The sequence below is a fragment of the Ochotona princeps genome, chromosome 5, assembly GCF_030435755.1.
Source record: "Ochotona princeps isolate mOchPri1 chromosome 5, mOchPri1.hap1, whole genome shotgun sequence".
NCBI classification, from domain to species: Eukaryota; Metazoa; Chordata; class Mammalia; order Lagomorpha; family Ochotonidae; genus Ochotona; species Ochotona princeps.
This window is the reverse complement of record NC_080836.1, coordinates 62,981,562-62,998,679: the sequence shown is the minus strand read 5'-3', so window position 1 is coordinate 62,998,679 and position 17,118 is coordinate 62,981,562. Positions and strand designations below refer to the sequence as shown.

Here is a 17,118-nt window from a genome sequence, read left to right as displayed (position 1 = left end):
AACTCCCAACAGGGTTGACCAAAAGTGATCTTCACCACGACACGTGATAATCAAGCTCTCTTCAATTGAACACAAGGAAAATATCCTTAAATGTGCATGTGAAAAAAATCAATTGACATATAGAAGAATGGCAATTAGACTCACAGCTGACCTCTCAAAGGAAACTCTACAGGCCAGAAGAGAATTGAGTGGCATATTCCAGATTCTGAGAAGAAAAACGTTTCGGTCCAGAATAATGTACCCAGCAAAGCACTCCTTTGTCTTTGAAAAGGAAATACAACTCTTCCACAATAAAGAAAAACTGAGACCTGCCCCGCAAGTGATACTTAAAGATGTTCTTTTGAAGGAGACAAGAATAGCACCAAACAAAACCAAAGGCACATGTGAATAACATCCCAGGAAAATAATAACAGAAGACTAAATCAATGAATAAATCATTGCTAAAATGACAGGACCAAATAACCATCTATTCATACTAACCCTGAATGTAAATGACTTAAACCCATCAACCAAACATCTTGGATTAGTAGACTGGATTAAAAAACATTTATCTGCTGCCTACAGAAGACAGATCTCAACCACAAAGATCAATGGAAACTATATCTCATGGATTTTGATCTATTTGCTTCTATTTTCAATTCTTCTAAACTATTTTTTCTCATATTAAATTTGTCACTGACTCTTAGATCTTAGTAGAATCATTTTCTTTAAAAATGTTCTTGATTCTATTCTTTGTTTCTTCAGTGACATATTAGTCATTCAATAGTATGTTATTTAACTTCACGGAGTTGTAAATTTCTATTTTTATTCCTGTTGCTGATTTTATTTTTGTGGCTTTACATTGCAGAGGAGACATAGTAACTGTGTAATGGAGACTATCATATCCAGATGTCAACACACAATACAGTATACATCTCTACATCCAGATCAAAGACAGAACCCGATGAAACTGTTCAATATATATTGACAAGAGGATGCTGGACTCCGCCAATTTCCATGCCCACAACGATGGACCTGTGACGGTTGATGAAGAACTATACTATTGTAATAGCATAGGGGATGGGGGGGTGGGAGACTTGGGGAGGGGAAGAAGCGAAATTCCACAACCTATAGAACTGTATCATTTAACAACAAAAATATTAAAAAATGTAAATAAGTTTGAGAAGATTGCATATGTTAGAAATTCAATGAAAATACAAAGAAGAGATGCAGAAAAGTAAACAATTTTTATTTTCTGATGTTTATAAATCTGGATATTACATAATTGTATTTTTTAATTTATGAATATAATCACTCTGACTTTTGGCTCATAAACACAATGGGTAGATAATATTTAAGTTATATATTATATATATAAAACACATTGAATAACCCATATATATTTATTAACACAGATATATAGTTGAATGTAAAATTTTTCAAAATTCAGTTTATGTGAATAATATGATCATGTTTAATATTTCATAAATAACCATAATTTGTAAGATTAAATTTATAGGGGTATAACATGTTTGAAAATCAAGTATTACATTTACAAATTGAGAAACTTTGGGAATTTATATCAGATTTTTATGCATTATTTCCTTTGAAATATTTCATTAGTAGTAGTATCTATTTTATATGAATGTTGGAATAATTAAACAGTATATTTGTATTAGAAGACTTAACAGTAATGTATGCATAATAAGTACTATTGGTGATGATTTATATATGCCAAATTTACTTTAAAATACTTTTAAATGGTTTTTGTAAACAATGATATTTTTCCAGTACTCAAAATGTTTAAACATTATTGTAATTGTTTATTCAATTCATGTTAATTTCATCCCTCATATCATAAAACCAATCATAAATGAAAGTGAAATGCTTGACTGATGTAATTGCTTCTTTAAGAATTCTCAGAAATATGTGGTAATATGAAAAATATATATATCAAAATTTCCCATAGTCTTACTAAAGTGAATCATGGTGATTTTTAAAGATTTATTTATTTTTATTGGAGAGTCAGACATACAGAGAGTAGGAGAGACAGAGAGGATGATCTTTCGCCTGATGGTTCACTCCCCAAGCGGCCAAAACAGCCAGAGCTGGGCCAACCTGAAGCCAGGAGCTTGGACCCTCGTCTGGGTCTCTCATGTAGGTGCAGGGTCACAAGGCCTTGGGCTGTCCTTGACTGTTTTCCCTGGCCACAAGCAGCAAGCTGGATCGAAGTGGGGCAGCCGGGATTAGAACTGATGGCCAATTAGAATCCCGGTGCATTCAAGGCAAGGACTTGAGCTGCTAGGCTGCTGCGCTGGGCCCCATGGTGATTTTTGAAATTTGTTAATTAAGCTTCCAGGTTTTATAATGTTTGAAATAGAGCCAAGCAATAAGAAAAAGATACTCAGGAAGAATATTCCAAAAGTTTCCCAAGTTCTTGTATTTTTATTTAAGAATGTGAGGAAAACCTCAAGAGAAAAAGGCTTACATAAAACTCATACTGTATAGGGATTTTCAAATTCATTCTCCTTGTGGCAGATTTGTTAGATTTATCTGGTTCTTTTTTCCACTCCTACACATAATCACTGTGAAACTCATGACAAATACAAGCATGCATGCAAAGATCATTTTCTTACACAATTTAAGACTATTTTAAAGATTTATTTTATTTTCATTACAAAGTCAGATATACAGAGAGGAGGAGAGACAGAGAGGAAGATCTTCCATCCGATGATTCACTCCCCAAGTGAGACGCAACGGCCAGTGCTATGTCGATCCGGAGCAAGGAGCCTGGAACTTCTTCCAGGTCTCCCACGTGGGTGCAGGATCCCAGTACTCTGGGGCGTCCTCAACTGCTTTCCCAGGCCACAAGCAGGGTGCTGGATGGGAAGCGGGTCGGCCAGGATTAGAACCGGCGACCATATGGGATCCTGGCGCGTTCAAGGTGAAGTCTTAAGCCGTTAGGCCACGCTGCTGGGCCCAATTTAAAACCATTTTGAGAGGGCCCAGCAGCGTGGCCTAGCGGCTAAAGTCCTTGCCTTGAAAGCCCCGGGATCCCATATGGGTGCCGGTTCTAATCCCGGCGGTTCCACTTCCCATCCAGCTCCCTGCTTGTGGCCTGGGAAGGCAATCGAGGACGGCCCAATGCATTGGGACACTGCACCCATGTGGGAGACCCGGAAGAGGTTCCAGGTTCCTGGCTTCGGATCGGCGCACACCAGCCGTTGAGGTTCACTTGGGGAGTGAATCATCGGATGGAAGATCTTCCTCTCTGTCTCTCCTCCTCTGTGTATATCTGGCTGTAATAAAATGAATAAATCTTAAAAAAAAAACTATTTTGAGAGCAAGTTGGTTTTGCAGTTTAATATTCTACTCTTCAAATCATAACAAACGTCATTAAGTAGCAACTTAAAAATTAATTGATTGTGGGACCGGCGCGATAGCCTAGCTGACTTTGCAATAAAAATAAATAAATATTTTAAAAAATCATTTGATTGTGGGCCCAACAGGATGGTTCAGTTGGCTAATCCTTCCTTTCAATTGTTGGGATACAATAGGGGCACCGGTTTGTGTCCCAGTTGCTCCACTTTCCATCCAACTGCCTGCTTGTGGGACAGAAATACAACAGAACATGCCTTAGTGCCATGGGACCCTGCACCCACATGGGAGACACAGAAGCGCTCCTGGATCCTGGTTAACAATGGCTCAGCTCTGGGCATTATGGCCATTTGGAGAGCAAACCAGCAGATGGAAGATCTTTTTCTGTCTCACCTTCTCTCTGTAAATCTGCCTTTCCAGTGAAAATAAATAAATCTTTTTTTAAAAAAAATATTTAATTGCTGGATCATACGGTATGTCGATTTTTAGGAATATATCCAAAACACCTGTTTTACGAGAAACCAACATGCACTCCTATGTTCATAGCCACACAATCAGTAATTGCAAAAACATGGAAACAACCAAAATGCCCATCAATAGAGGATTGGATAAGAAAGCTGTGGTTCATCTACTCCATGGAATACTACTCAACTATTAAAAAAAACAAAATGCAGTTCTTTGTGGCCAAATGGGCCAAACTGGAAACCATAATGCTAAGGGAAACGAGCCAATCCAAAGGGTTAGATACCACATGTTTGCCTTAATTTAAGAAGATATGATGTTATGCATAACATGTTATGTTATGGATGTTATGTCATATGTCATATATAAACTAAAATGGAAATGTGAATGGGGTGGTCACAGAATGTGGTTAAGAAATCGCATTTATTTTTAACATGTTGGCTGCTCAATACTATGTCAATTAATTCCATACCAATGTTAATTGTTGCTAATAATATGTTAGTGCTTTTATTTGACCGGGATGATACTCTGCTGGCTCTGCCCTCAGACCAGAGAGGGTCTCCCCAATAAGTAGTTGGACTTGACTGGACTATAAGATGCTGGACTCTATGCTTGGCATATGCTTGCAATGGGGGAATCTCAACTGAACTTGAACTATGGTTACGCAACAGGGTGGTGGAACCCACCATGGGGGGAGGGTGTGGGGAGGGTGTGGGGAGAATCCCAGTTCCTATGAAATTACAACACAATGTAATTAATGAATAAATTTAATAAAAAATATTTAATTACACAGTATCGTCATTTTCCAAAATATCTTCCAATTATGTATAAAATTTTAAAAAGAAAAAAACAGCACAAAAAAGCTAAAATAAACAATGTGTGTTAACTTAATAGATTACCACAGTAACAACAACTACAAAATACTGGTTGGGCCGGGGGCGTGGCCTAGTTGCTAAACTCCTTGTCTTGCCGGGATCCCATATGGTTGCTGGTTCTAATCCCGGCAGCTCCACTTCCCATCCAGCTCCCTGCTTGTGGCCTGGGAAAGCAGTTGAGGACGGCCCAAAGCCTTGGGACCCTGCATCCGTGTGGGTGACCTGGGGGAAATTCCAGGCTCCTGGCTTGGATTGACGTAGCACCAGCCATTGTGGTCACTTGGGGAGTGAATCATCGGACGGAAGATCTTCCTCTCTGTCTCTCCTCCTCTCTGTATATCCAACTTTGCAGTAAAAATAAATAAATGTTAAAAAAAATGCTGATTGAATAGAATATTGATTTGAGAGGAACAGATCTTTCAAGGATCCAGAAAGATTGGTATTGAGGTATCTGTAATAATTTAAGCAGGGAATGGTGAGAGCAAACTTGGATTTATATGTATATATGAAACTGAAGAACTTAAATGTGTAGTGAATAAGAAAAGTAAACACACAGGCCCGTGGAATTTGTGTGTGTGTGTGTGTTTGTATTTGAAGACAACCTCCCAGACTAAGACTGCCTTATCTTTCAAAACTTTTCTAAATCTTTATTAAATTGGCAGTTTACTTTAACATTGAGATTATTATATTCTCTTTTGCTGGTATCAGGATTTTTTTATGGATGTATTTCTATCATAAGAAAGAAGGATGAAATTAAGCAAATAGAAATAGATAAACATCTCAAATTAAGAAGCTACATTCTCTCAGTAAAATATAAAAATAAAGACAGCATTGCATACAAAATGGAATAATAAGATACGTTTCAAAGTGAATTCAGGGGCAAAAAAAAAATTTACCTCATGGTTTTCAACCCAAAATATTGATCTTCAGGTATTGAATAAATATTTTTATCTTTCATTAAAATAATTTTAAAATTACAAATGCATATCTGAAACAGGGAATGCCTAGAAATTATGAATAAATAACCACAGTTAACACAAATGTGAATGGAAACAATGGCCATGGGTCAGATATAAGATAAAAAAATGATTAAAAGTTACATAAGTTAGTTCAGAATTATACAGGAGTCAAAGTTGTGCTGCTGCAAGTTTAGCCTCTGAATCCACATGGACTCAGGTTCAGATTTCAGCTGCTCCATTTTCAATCCTTTTCCCTGCTAATCAACCTAGGAAAGCAGCAAAGAGTTGCCAAAGCATGTGAGTTCCTGGATCCACCTTGACCTTTGCAACCATTGGGGAGTGAACCAGTGGGTGGTCAGTATCTATTTCTTCTTCTCTCTTTACGACCCTGGTTTTTGACTAAATAAATAGGTAAAAGTTTAAGAAACATAAATCATACACATTATTTAATCATAAACATTCCATAAATTTTTATGAAACCCACAAATTTTTCTAGTGAATTAAGTTTATGGACTAGCATAAAAGTGCTGTCGGAACATTATAATGAAACTATGGATTCTACCAAAGCTGAGCTTTTGCCAGTGTGTAGAAAAGAAGGGGAACCCAAGTTTGATTATGTGAATTAAGGAAGCATTCTTGGGTCACAGAACAAGTTGTGCTGAGGAATTCTTACAGGACTGCAAGACACAAATGCAGAATCTGTACTGCTTCACACTATCTGCAAAAATGTGTTTTGCTTAATATTACAGTGAAAAAATATTAAATTTGAATTTATTTATATTCCCTTTTCTGCTTACTTTTGATAAAGAAATATTAGGTTATCAACATAAAAGTGTGATCCAGTTATTTCATATCAGAAAGTTAAATATAAAAATTTTAAATATGTTTCAAAAGTGTTAGAAAGCTCTTTTTTCTATTGGGAGAATATTCACACATTTTAAATGTATCAGTTATTTCCTAAATTGCCTTTTTACTTTGTTTGCTATGTATTTAATGCTTCAGAGATTCAAGTAGAAAAGATTGAGCAGTGGAACTTTCCTACTCCTTGAAAGTCTAAATGAACGCTTTACAAATACTATTGCCGAACTGGTTCAAAAACACTACCTATTAAAGAAAGTTACTTAAAAACAACTTGAAGCTTTCAGAAAACATATTTCTGCACAATTCGAGAAGAAGGATTTGAATCTGTATAGACAAGCTTTCAGCAACACAAGTTATCATTGTTGTGATTGAAATGAACTGAAAACTTCTGCTTAATTCACCAAAAATACATACTTTGGGATTCATAAGCCTGTACTGTGGAATAGAACAAATCCTGATTAGGAAAATAAGTGAAACAAAACTTTCATTTGATAACGTCCGGGTTCTTATATTTATGACAAAGATGACAAAATATATGTTTTGAATGATTCGTATATCATTGATATTTTATATGCTATAATTGTGTTACATGCCTTGGTATAATATATTCATCGAATAAAACCTTCCATTATCTACTCTGCCCAAAGCATAAGTCTAGTAAATATGGGTAAGACATGATTCCTGCCCAGGAAATATTATAATCCAAGTAATTATTTTTGTTTCTGACATTAGCTGCACATCTGTGCCAAGTAAATTAAATATTCTAAAATTAGATATTTGGTAATGCCTAAAGAAGAGGAAAAATTAAATACGTCTGAATGTATGTCATATTTATACTTTGGTTAACGCCTTTTTTCATATAAATAAGACTTTAGGCTTTTGTTTTTAATAACTCACAAAAATAACTTCAGTGATTCCCAAGGTACAGTGATAATTAAATTCTTGAAAAAACATGTCAGTAGAATATTGACTTAAAAAGAAATGTTAAAACAAGTAATTGTTTCTGGAATAGTTACGAATCTTGTAATTGGTTCTCCAATACTGCATACATTAGCTGATAAGCATAGCAAATAGTGCAGCAAAATTAATTTTTTTGAGAATATATCCATGTGATGATTCCAGTCATAAGATTTAGATCAGGATTATAGTATTAGATTTAATAGTTGTACAATCAACATTAGTATAACATACCTATTATACTGAGCAAACGCTAGGCATTAAATATGCCATTTTGTTTTATATTGATATAAAACTAACCAAAATACCCTAGGGATGCTTTCATGCATCAAGTATAGTAATATGTAATACAGAGTGTTACATGAAAATTCAGTATTTTTAAATGTTTTCAATTAACCAATTTGTGAATTTGAAAACTTGAGCTCCCTCAGTTCCTACAAGGACAGTGGGAAACTCAATGCAGGTTTTCCGTACGAGTTGCATCCACTCTATTCTTGATCCATCGCTGTTGAAACTCAATTGCTAGATCCATCCTTGCTGCTTACTCAGGGTCCCACGCGAACAGACTGCCTCTTACAAGGTCATTAAATCTACTCATGAGGGGATATAAGGTCTTTCAGCCATTAGTGCACAGGCCTCACCTTCTAAAATCATTACCTGCTAGTGAGAATTGCAACATCTGAATTAGAATGAGCCACAAACATTCATTATTGTTTTTAAATATTTAAATTTGTAATGGTACTCTACTTAGTACACAGTGATGTAACTGCCATGGTACTTTCAACAATCTGTGAATCTCCAACAGCAGATGAAAAATGTGAAGACCAGAAAGGTACAGCCACTTGTCCAGGTTTACCTGCCTAGGGAGATGAGTTAGAATTTAAAAAAAATGTTTTCTTTAGTATTTATGCCTACAGCACTAATGGTTTTATGTTAATACTTATTTATAGTAAATATTATCATATTATTCCAGAACTAGTGTTTGCATATGTATATAATTGACAGACACTATTTATAGGAAGACCCAAGTAGATACATACTACTTTTATTACTGAACTTCTCTCTTCATGTTATTCCTTTGTAATCCCTGCCTAATCAGTCACATTTCTTCTCAAAACCTTCTTTTCAGTTTGCAATATTTCCATTTTATAAGCAGAAGAAATGGCAAGAGTAAGTGAAGACAGACAACATAGAATGCAATCATTAAAGGGTGTGAGGTTTGGAAGTCTCTAATTCTCCCATATTTTCCCTTCCATTTGGATATTTTACATTTATGTAGGTAAATTAAAAATTGTAAAACATTTTCTTGAAAAATATTTATGGAAACTCTTTGCGATGAGGTCATGCAATGTATTCTGATGATATTCTGCAAAAGTTAAAGTTTCTTTACTTGAGTTCATCTTAATAACCTTCAATTTTACTTTCTTTAAAATATTATATTTCTACAAAATCAAACTAATTCCAGTTAGGCATAGTTAGACCTGTCATTGGAAACCCCTCAAAGTGGTGCAAATTTACATCAAACAAATGTTAAAGTAATCAAGGTTCAATGAAGCATGGGTTATAACTAAATATGATGAAGTGAGTTAAAAACAATGTTTCTTTTTGGGACAGATATCTCCTGATATTACAATGGATATAACTTGCTGAATCATTGGGCACATTTAATGAGCAGAATCACGGATAATTAAGAGACTGTAGCCATGAACAACTGGGTAGGTTAAAATGCTGTGAACAGAATAAGGGAGGACTGAAAAGATTTACATTTACTTATTTGAATAGAGGAAAGAGGCACAGCGAGAATGTTCTGTATATGGCATAACAAGCCTGGGTGATAATGAATGAGACTAAAACATATAATGTCAACCACAGTTCATAGTGACACAGAAGCTGGCAGATACATACTGAAAAATTCCAAGGACTGAAACAGAAAGTCTTCAAAATCAATCATTGACATATTAGCAGAGTAACACCTCATTAATCAAAATTTAGGAATGATAGGAACTATTTTGTGTTTATAGTGTGGTTCACTTTCAATATACTTACTATCTGAGATCTGCTCCTTCTAAACACTTAACATCAGAACCTGATAAGTATAAGCCTTTTCCAACTAGAATCCGAAGAACTAGTGAGTAGTCCATAATTGTTTTTAAATATTTATTAGCCACACATCTACCAAGCAAGCAGAGAAACAGTTAAATTAAATGCAATATTTAAAAAAAACATGAAAAATAAAGTAGCTCCCACAGGTTCATGCTATTTTTACCTGAAACACACAGAATATCTCATTCTTTCTTATCACATGATAGGCTGTCAGCATCAACTTTGTTCTAGTGTTTTTTTCATCTCTACCCTATATTTTACTCTTTTCAAATGCCTACTAAACATATTCAAAGGCAGCTGTCAGGTACTCTAGTCTGAATACAACAAAAAATGAAATTGAACACAAAAAAAGGAATGCATTACCTTAGAATTTTAAGCCATAAAATTTTTTCAAAATTATGGTAATTGAAACACTTGCACAGGTTTAACAATGCAGAATAAGAAACAGAACAGCTTTTATCTCTTTAAGCTTATTATCATAATGATTGAAATGAATGTGCAAAAATACTTGTCTGTATAGTTACACATGATATCTGAGACTAAATGATTAAAAATAAAGGTTACTTATTTCTAAATGATATGTAAATTAATACTTTGCATTTGTGCAAACAGTTGTACTTTTTTAAAAAAGCACACTTTATAAATTACTGATAAAAATCAATACCCAAGTCTTAACATAAATGGCATAAACAATAGAGATTAAAGTGAACATGAAAATCACAAATCTAAAAACGTTTATCAGAAACAATTACAAAATGCCAGCTATACTGCTTCTCTACAGTTCTTAAAATGTTGCTTGCTATCCAGAGGGCAACTGAATTCTGATTAGGTGAATAGCAAAACAGAAACTATTAATGCATTCATAAACATACTGTTTTTAGAAAATGGTTTGTTTACCACAATGTAGAACCAGTCATAGACTTTACACTATTAACAATTTAACACAGAAGGCAGCATCAATTATTGCCTATTTTTTCATGTGGCTTTTAATTTCCATTTAGAAATATTTATATCTGCATTTAATACTTCAGTAGTGTAAAGAATTATTTTTGCCCCAAGAGGCATCTTGTTTTTGTCCTCAGTACCTGAAATAACTTTTTAAGCTTTGAGATTTCATACCTCGTAGGAATATCTTTTTTCAATTGGGAGATATGTTATACAATCTAGTAATGTTTTTTTTGGTCAGAGGTTTGGATCACACAACCAGCTCCAGCATCTGAAGGATCAGAGAATGAGGTTTGTTGTGTGAATAATGTATCATGTTCATAGGATGGGGCCTGAATAAAGGAAGTATATAATCAGTCCTCAGATGGGGGCCGAAAAAGGGAGTATATAATCAATCCTCAGGTGAACTACCCTGATGGGCAATACTTAATTCAATTATCAAACATTTGAAATTCAGTCATGACCACAACTCTATAGAGAAAGAGCAACTGGAATATCCATTTGTATGTTACTTTTCCTTGGACTCCATCATATACAAAATTTTCTAGGTCAATTTTATATTATGAAATCGGCTGTTAACTGCTAGTATAACAATGTTCAGTGAATAAAAATAAAAGTTATTAGATGGGCCAGCGTGGAAATTAGTGGCTAAATTCCTCTCCTTGCATGCACTGGAATCCCATATGGGCCCCGATATATGTCCCATCTGTTCTTATTCCTTTCCACCTCCCTGCTTGTGGCCTGGAAAGGCAGTGGAGGACAGCCCAATGCCTTGGGACCCTGCACCTGCGTGGGAGATGTGGAACAGGCTCCTGATTTCAGATCAGCTCAGCTCCAGCCCTTTTGTCCACTTGGTGAGTGAACCAACAGATGGAAGGTTTTTATGTCTTTCCCTGTCTTTTCGATAAAAAAAAAAACTTGGAGAAAAATTAAAAGTATTAGAAAATACTTGAATATTTTTACCACAAAGAAATGATAGATGACACAATAGATGGGTATTCTTATCCCAATTCCAACTGAACACTTCTCAATGCACATGTAATGATCCTTTATAAACATCTGAACAGCATTTATGTATTAGTTACAATTTTAAGAAAAAAATATATAAAATGAAATTTCACTTATGATTTATCCGAGACACATGTGCCACAGTTTGAGTTTATGTCCCTCAAAATACTGAGTTCTAATAATTATTGAATGAGTAATAGAATTCATTTCAAAATCATCAAAAATATAGATTACTGCATAATGATCAAAAAATAACAAGAGATATCTAAGAAGATATTTTCTTATTCTAATTAATGTGACTACTAAGTTAATTTAAAAGAATATTTATTTTATGTGTGTATATACATACATATTCATTTATTTATTTATCTATCTATTTTTTCCTCAGATTGAGCAAACTGCAGAGAAAGGAAATTCATCTGGGATAAAGACAACATTGCAGATGATAAAGGAATTAATTTTTGCAAATGACTTAACAATCTTTGAATGCACCTGATATTAAAGAATTAAACTACATAACACAGTAACTTACAGAAGTTTAAGAACAAATGGGTGAATATACGATAGTAGTTAGAGAATTCAAGATCATCCTGTGAGAAAGACACATCTGGCAAGTATGAAATTATCAGGACATTACTGAATTCAACAGAATCATTTTTCAAATGAACACAATAAGTATCTATAAACTACTTTGTATAAAAATCAAAGAACACACATTCTTCCCCATCGCACATGAGGTAGTATGGGCAACAAAACACACCCTTACCAAGATTATCAGAAGAGGAACCTTAAAATGTCTACTTTTAGATTAGCTGGGTAACACAAGTTAACTGGAAAACACAACAATACATACAGATTAAAAAACAAAGTTCTAAATATCACATCAACTAAACAAGTCAGGGCAAACATCAAACACATTTTTATTTAAAATTAAAAAATAATAACATACAATTTGTTGGTTACAATGAAAGAAGTGTTATTTAAAATTTATTATATTAAACTCACAATATTACAAATAAAACTAAAATAAGCCATCTCGAGCCCAGCACGTGGCCTAGCGGCTAAAGTCCTTGCCTTGAATGCCCCGGGATCCCATGTGGGCGCCGGTTCTAATCCCGGCAGCTCAGCTTCCCATCCAGCTCCCTGCTTGTGGCCTGGGAAAGCAGTCCAGGATGACCCAAAGCTTTGGGACCCTGCACCTGCGTGGGAGACCCGGAAGAGGTTCCTGGTTCCCGGCTTTGGATCGGCACAGCAGCGGCCATTGCGCTCACTTGGGGAGTGAATCATCATTTGGAAGATCTTCCTCTCTGTCTCTCCTCCTCTCTGTATATCTGACTTTGTAATAAAATAAATAAACCTTATAAAAATAAATAAATAAATAAATAAGATAAGCCATCTCAGTTTCTACCTTAGAAAAACACTGAAAGAAGAATAAATTGACTTCAAATAAAGAGAAGAAATGAAACAAATTTAGAGCTGAAACAAATGAAATAGAAGCAGGAAATTAGAGAGAATTAAATAGAAAAAAATCTGACTGCCTGAGATGTCAGTAAAATTGATAAGCTTCCTACCAGTTAACAATGGAAAAAGAGACTGAATATATAAATTTCACAAATGAAAGAGAAAATAAAGAATGAAATAGACCTAATTAGAGTATATAACACAACCTACATACAAAATATGAAACAAATGGATATATAGGTAACTAAATCTATACATATACTCCCACAAATGAATTGCATAATGGAGACTAGTACACTAGAAAGTAAAGATATGTTGTAACATGTATCTCTTCTCCAAAATAAAAGGATGGGTTCCAAACAAATGGTTAAATATACCTTGACAGAATGATAATAGATTTTTAAGTTTTGCCTGTACCTACAATGCCATGGTACACTTAAATATCAGAATGTCAAATTTTTCAGTGTCAGTAAAGGACTACATTACTGTGATAACATTAGGGGAAATGGCAGGAGAGGAAATGGGGGTGGTAAGGAATCCTTATACCTAAAAACTGCAATAAGAACATAATAATTAATAATAAAGAAAAAATAAATCAGCAAAGATACACCATTATGAATCTAATATAGTAAAAGGATAATAAAGAAATGCTATGAACACCATAGGCTTACAGATTTTGTAAAAAAACAATCAAACTTTTTGGCTAATAAAATCTATTAAATTTCACACAAGATTAATATAAATGGGACTGTATTTCTCAAGGAAATTAAACAATGCTCCATAACTTCTCCAGAAAAAAAGAACCAGGCCCATGTTTGCTTCTTTTCAATTTTACCCAACAACACTTAAGGGGAAAAAATGATTTATTCTCTACAATCCTTTATAGACAACAGAAGAAGGGGCGGGTATTAACTACCTAATTCTAAGAGACCAAATCTGAAGATATTACAACTCAATAAAACTTCAGAGTGTAACTGGTGTTTGGTGTAGAGCTTAAATCGCCACCTGAAATGGCAGCATCCTATATGAGCACCACTTTGAGACTCAGGTGCTCTACTTCAGATCCAGGTTTTGGCTAATGTGCTTGGGAAAACAGAAAATGGCCCAAGTGCCAGGGTCCCTGCCCCCCATGTGTGAGATCTGGCTGGAGATACAAGCCCTTGTTTCTGTGTCTCACACCCAGACATTGTGGCCATTTGGGAAATTAACCAATGTACAGATGACATCTCTCTCTCTCTCTTTTTATAACACAGCCTTATAAATAAATTCCAAAAAAAATAAGATAAAGCTTCAAACTGTTAACTTGTATGAGCATGGATGCAAAAAACTCAGCAAAATTAATACCAAATGAACCAAATAAAAATAAATGTATAGCACATCTAATTGTCATTTGCACCATGTATGCAAGGTTGATCTACTTGAAAGCCAGCTAATATAATTCATTACATCATCAGATTAAAGAAGGAAGATTACATGAAAATAACAATAGAATCACATGAAAACACTTAATAAAATTTGACCCCTCTTCCTGTAAAACCATCTCAAAAATTTAGGAATAGGGGGAAAACTTCCTCAATTAGATAAAATATGTTCACAATAAACCTATGACTATCATTATACTTAACAATTTGAAATTGAAAGCTTTTTCCTAACATTAGGAAGAAGTCAAAGATGTCACCTTATCATCCCTACTCCATTAGTTGGTACTTGAAGTCCTAGCTAATGTAAAAGGAAATTATTTTTGAAAACAGAAATAAAATTATTTCTTGCAAATTGATTTGGTCATCTACTTGGAAAACATAAAATAGTTAATGGATACTAACACTAAGAAACCTCTTAGAACAAATAAGCAGTTATAATAAGTTTGCAGTAAACAAGGTCAATTTAATAAATTCACTTCATTTGCTTCATATTAGCAATAAAAAATAGATACTGACATTTAAAAAGTTTATAATATTACTTCCAGAAGAATACACTGATGAATAAATCTGCAAAAATATGCTGAAGATTTATATTATGAAAACTACATGATACTGATGAAAGAAATCATAGAATTAATACATGAGATATTCCATACCTATATACTGGAACTCAGTATTATGAAGATGTCATCTCTTTTGAATATGATCCATATGCCTAATAAAAATCCCAGTGAATATCTTATAAACTGTCTTTAGCATAACAATACCCTGAAGTTTATAAGGAGAGGCATGAATCCAACTGTCAACATAATAAGAGAGAACAAAATCGGGAAAATACACAACCGAAAATGCAACTTTTTGGAAAGCTACAACAATGATAGTGTGGTATTACTGAAAGAATATGTAAATAGATAAAGGAAATATTCTGAAAGCAGAAGACATACCTTCAGTAACCCAATCTCTGACAAAGAACAAAAAGCAGAGCCTTTTCAGCAAATGATGTTGATATAACTGAAGGCACATGCCAAAAAATGAACATGGATACAGAACTTACATGCTTTTAGGAAAACAACAAAACGTATCAAAAATCTACACATACACCACAAAGTTACAGAACTAACAAAAGAAACATAGGGGGAAATTTAAATGACATTGGATTTGGCACTATATTTTAGATAAAGCACCATAAGCACAGTCCATGCAGGAAAGAACTAATAATCTGAACTTCTCCAAAAGTAAATATTTCTGATCTATAAAACAAATTGACAGACCATTTGAAACATAATGTATAGTGGGGATAAATTGCTTCAAAATAACATGATTGACAAAGGACAGTAAAACAAGCAATGACACATATTTCCTTTAACTGAGCAATGTGAAAACCAATAACACAACCCCCTAAAATGGGACAAACCTTAAGAGGCAGCTAATTAAGGAGAAAAACAAATAGCATGACATTAGACTTAAAAAGGATGCTCCAAATGACAAGTTGTCAAGAAAACAGATTCTAAATACACTATTCTATGTCTCTCTTTATAATCGCTATACTACTACTAGAATGGGCTGAAATCCAGAATACTGACAACACTAAGTTCTGACAGGAGCACATAAAAATGGAAATTCTCATTAATTTCTGATCGGAGTGCAAAATTGTGCTAACACTTCGTAAGATATTTTAGTAGTTTCTTATTAAACATTGTCTACCTCTGATCCAATCCTTGGCAGTTACCTAAAAATAATAAAAAATTATGTCCACACAAATATCTGAACACCATACTAATATCATCTTTATTAATATTTGTTCAGAAGTGGAAATAATAATATCTCTTTCAGAAAGTGAACCGACAAATTGCCACACATGTAGAAAATAATATTAGGTGTTAGCAAAATGATGCCAAGGTAAAAACGGACATGTGACAGAAGCCAATCTGAAAAGGCTAAACACTACATGATTCCAACCATAAGGCATTCTAAAGAGTCTATCCTCTATAGGTGGTAAAAAAAGATTAGTGATTATGGGGTTGCTTCAGTGGTACTTCAGGCTAATTCTCTACCTTATGATGCCAGCATCCAAAATGGTTGACAGCTAATGTCCTATCTGCTCCACTTCACATCCAGCTCCCTCTTTTGACCTGGGAAAATAGTCGAGGACAACCCAAAACCTTGGGACCCTGCACCAGTGTGGGAGACCTGAAAGAAGCTCCTGGCTCCCAACTTCAGATCAGCTCAGCTCCAGCCATTGTGCCATTTAGGGAGTGAACCAGCAGATGGAAGACCTCTCTATTTCTCCTTATCTCTATGTAAAATCTGTCTCTCAAATTAAAAAAAAATAAAGATAGTGATTATAAAGGAGTTCAGAGGATGTGAAGAATGGGTACAGTATAGAAGAGTTTTAGGGCAATGTAACAACTCCATATGATACTCCAATGGTGAAAATCTGCCATTATAAATGCATCCAAACCTACATAATACATGACACCAAAAGTGATCCCTACAAAAGAAGGGTTCCAAGTGACAATGATGTATGTTTTTGGTCATTAATTGTCACAAATGCACCACTCTGGAGTGGGTTGCTAATACTGAAAAAACTACCCATGTATATGGATGGGAATATAGAGAAAATATGCCTTTGTTTAATGTTGCTACGAATCTACAAAACTAGGAAGAGTGCTAAAATATTATAAATGCGTTAAAGAAAAATGCATCTAT

At 34.4% G+C, this 17,118-nt stretch overlaps 1 protein-coding gene and 1 long non-coding RNA gene across 2 annotated transcripts in view; one reads left to right on the top strand and one right to left on the bottom strand.

Annotated features, from left to right (window-relative positions):
• ZNF804A (zinc finger protein 804A) overlaps positions 1 to 17,118 on the bottom strand; it is a 233,484-nt gene that overhangs the window by 105,520 nt on the left and 110,846 nt on the right. The window lies entirely within an intron of this gene.
• The window catches only part of LOC131480311 (uncharacterized), a 61,575-nt gene continuing 52,545 nt past the window's right edge, over positions 8,089 to 17,118 (top strand). Inside the window, exon 1 of the long non-coding RNA XR_009245406.1 lies at positions 8,089 to 8,303. This is a non-coding gene — a long non-coding RNA (uncharacterized LOC131480311). The remainder of the gene's footprint in view (positions 8,304 to 17,118) is intronic.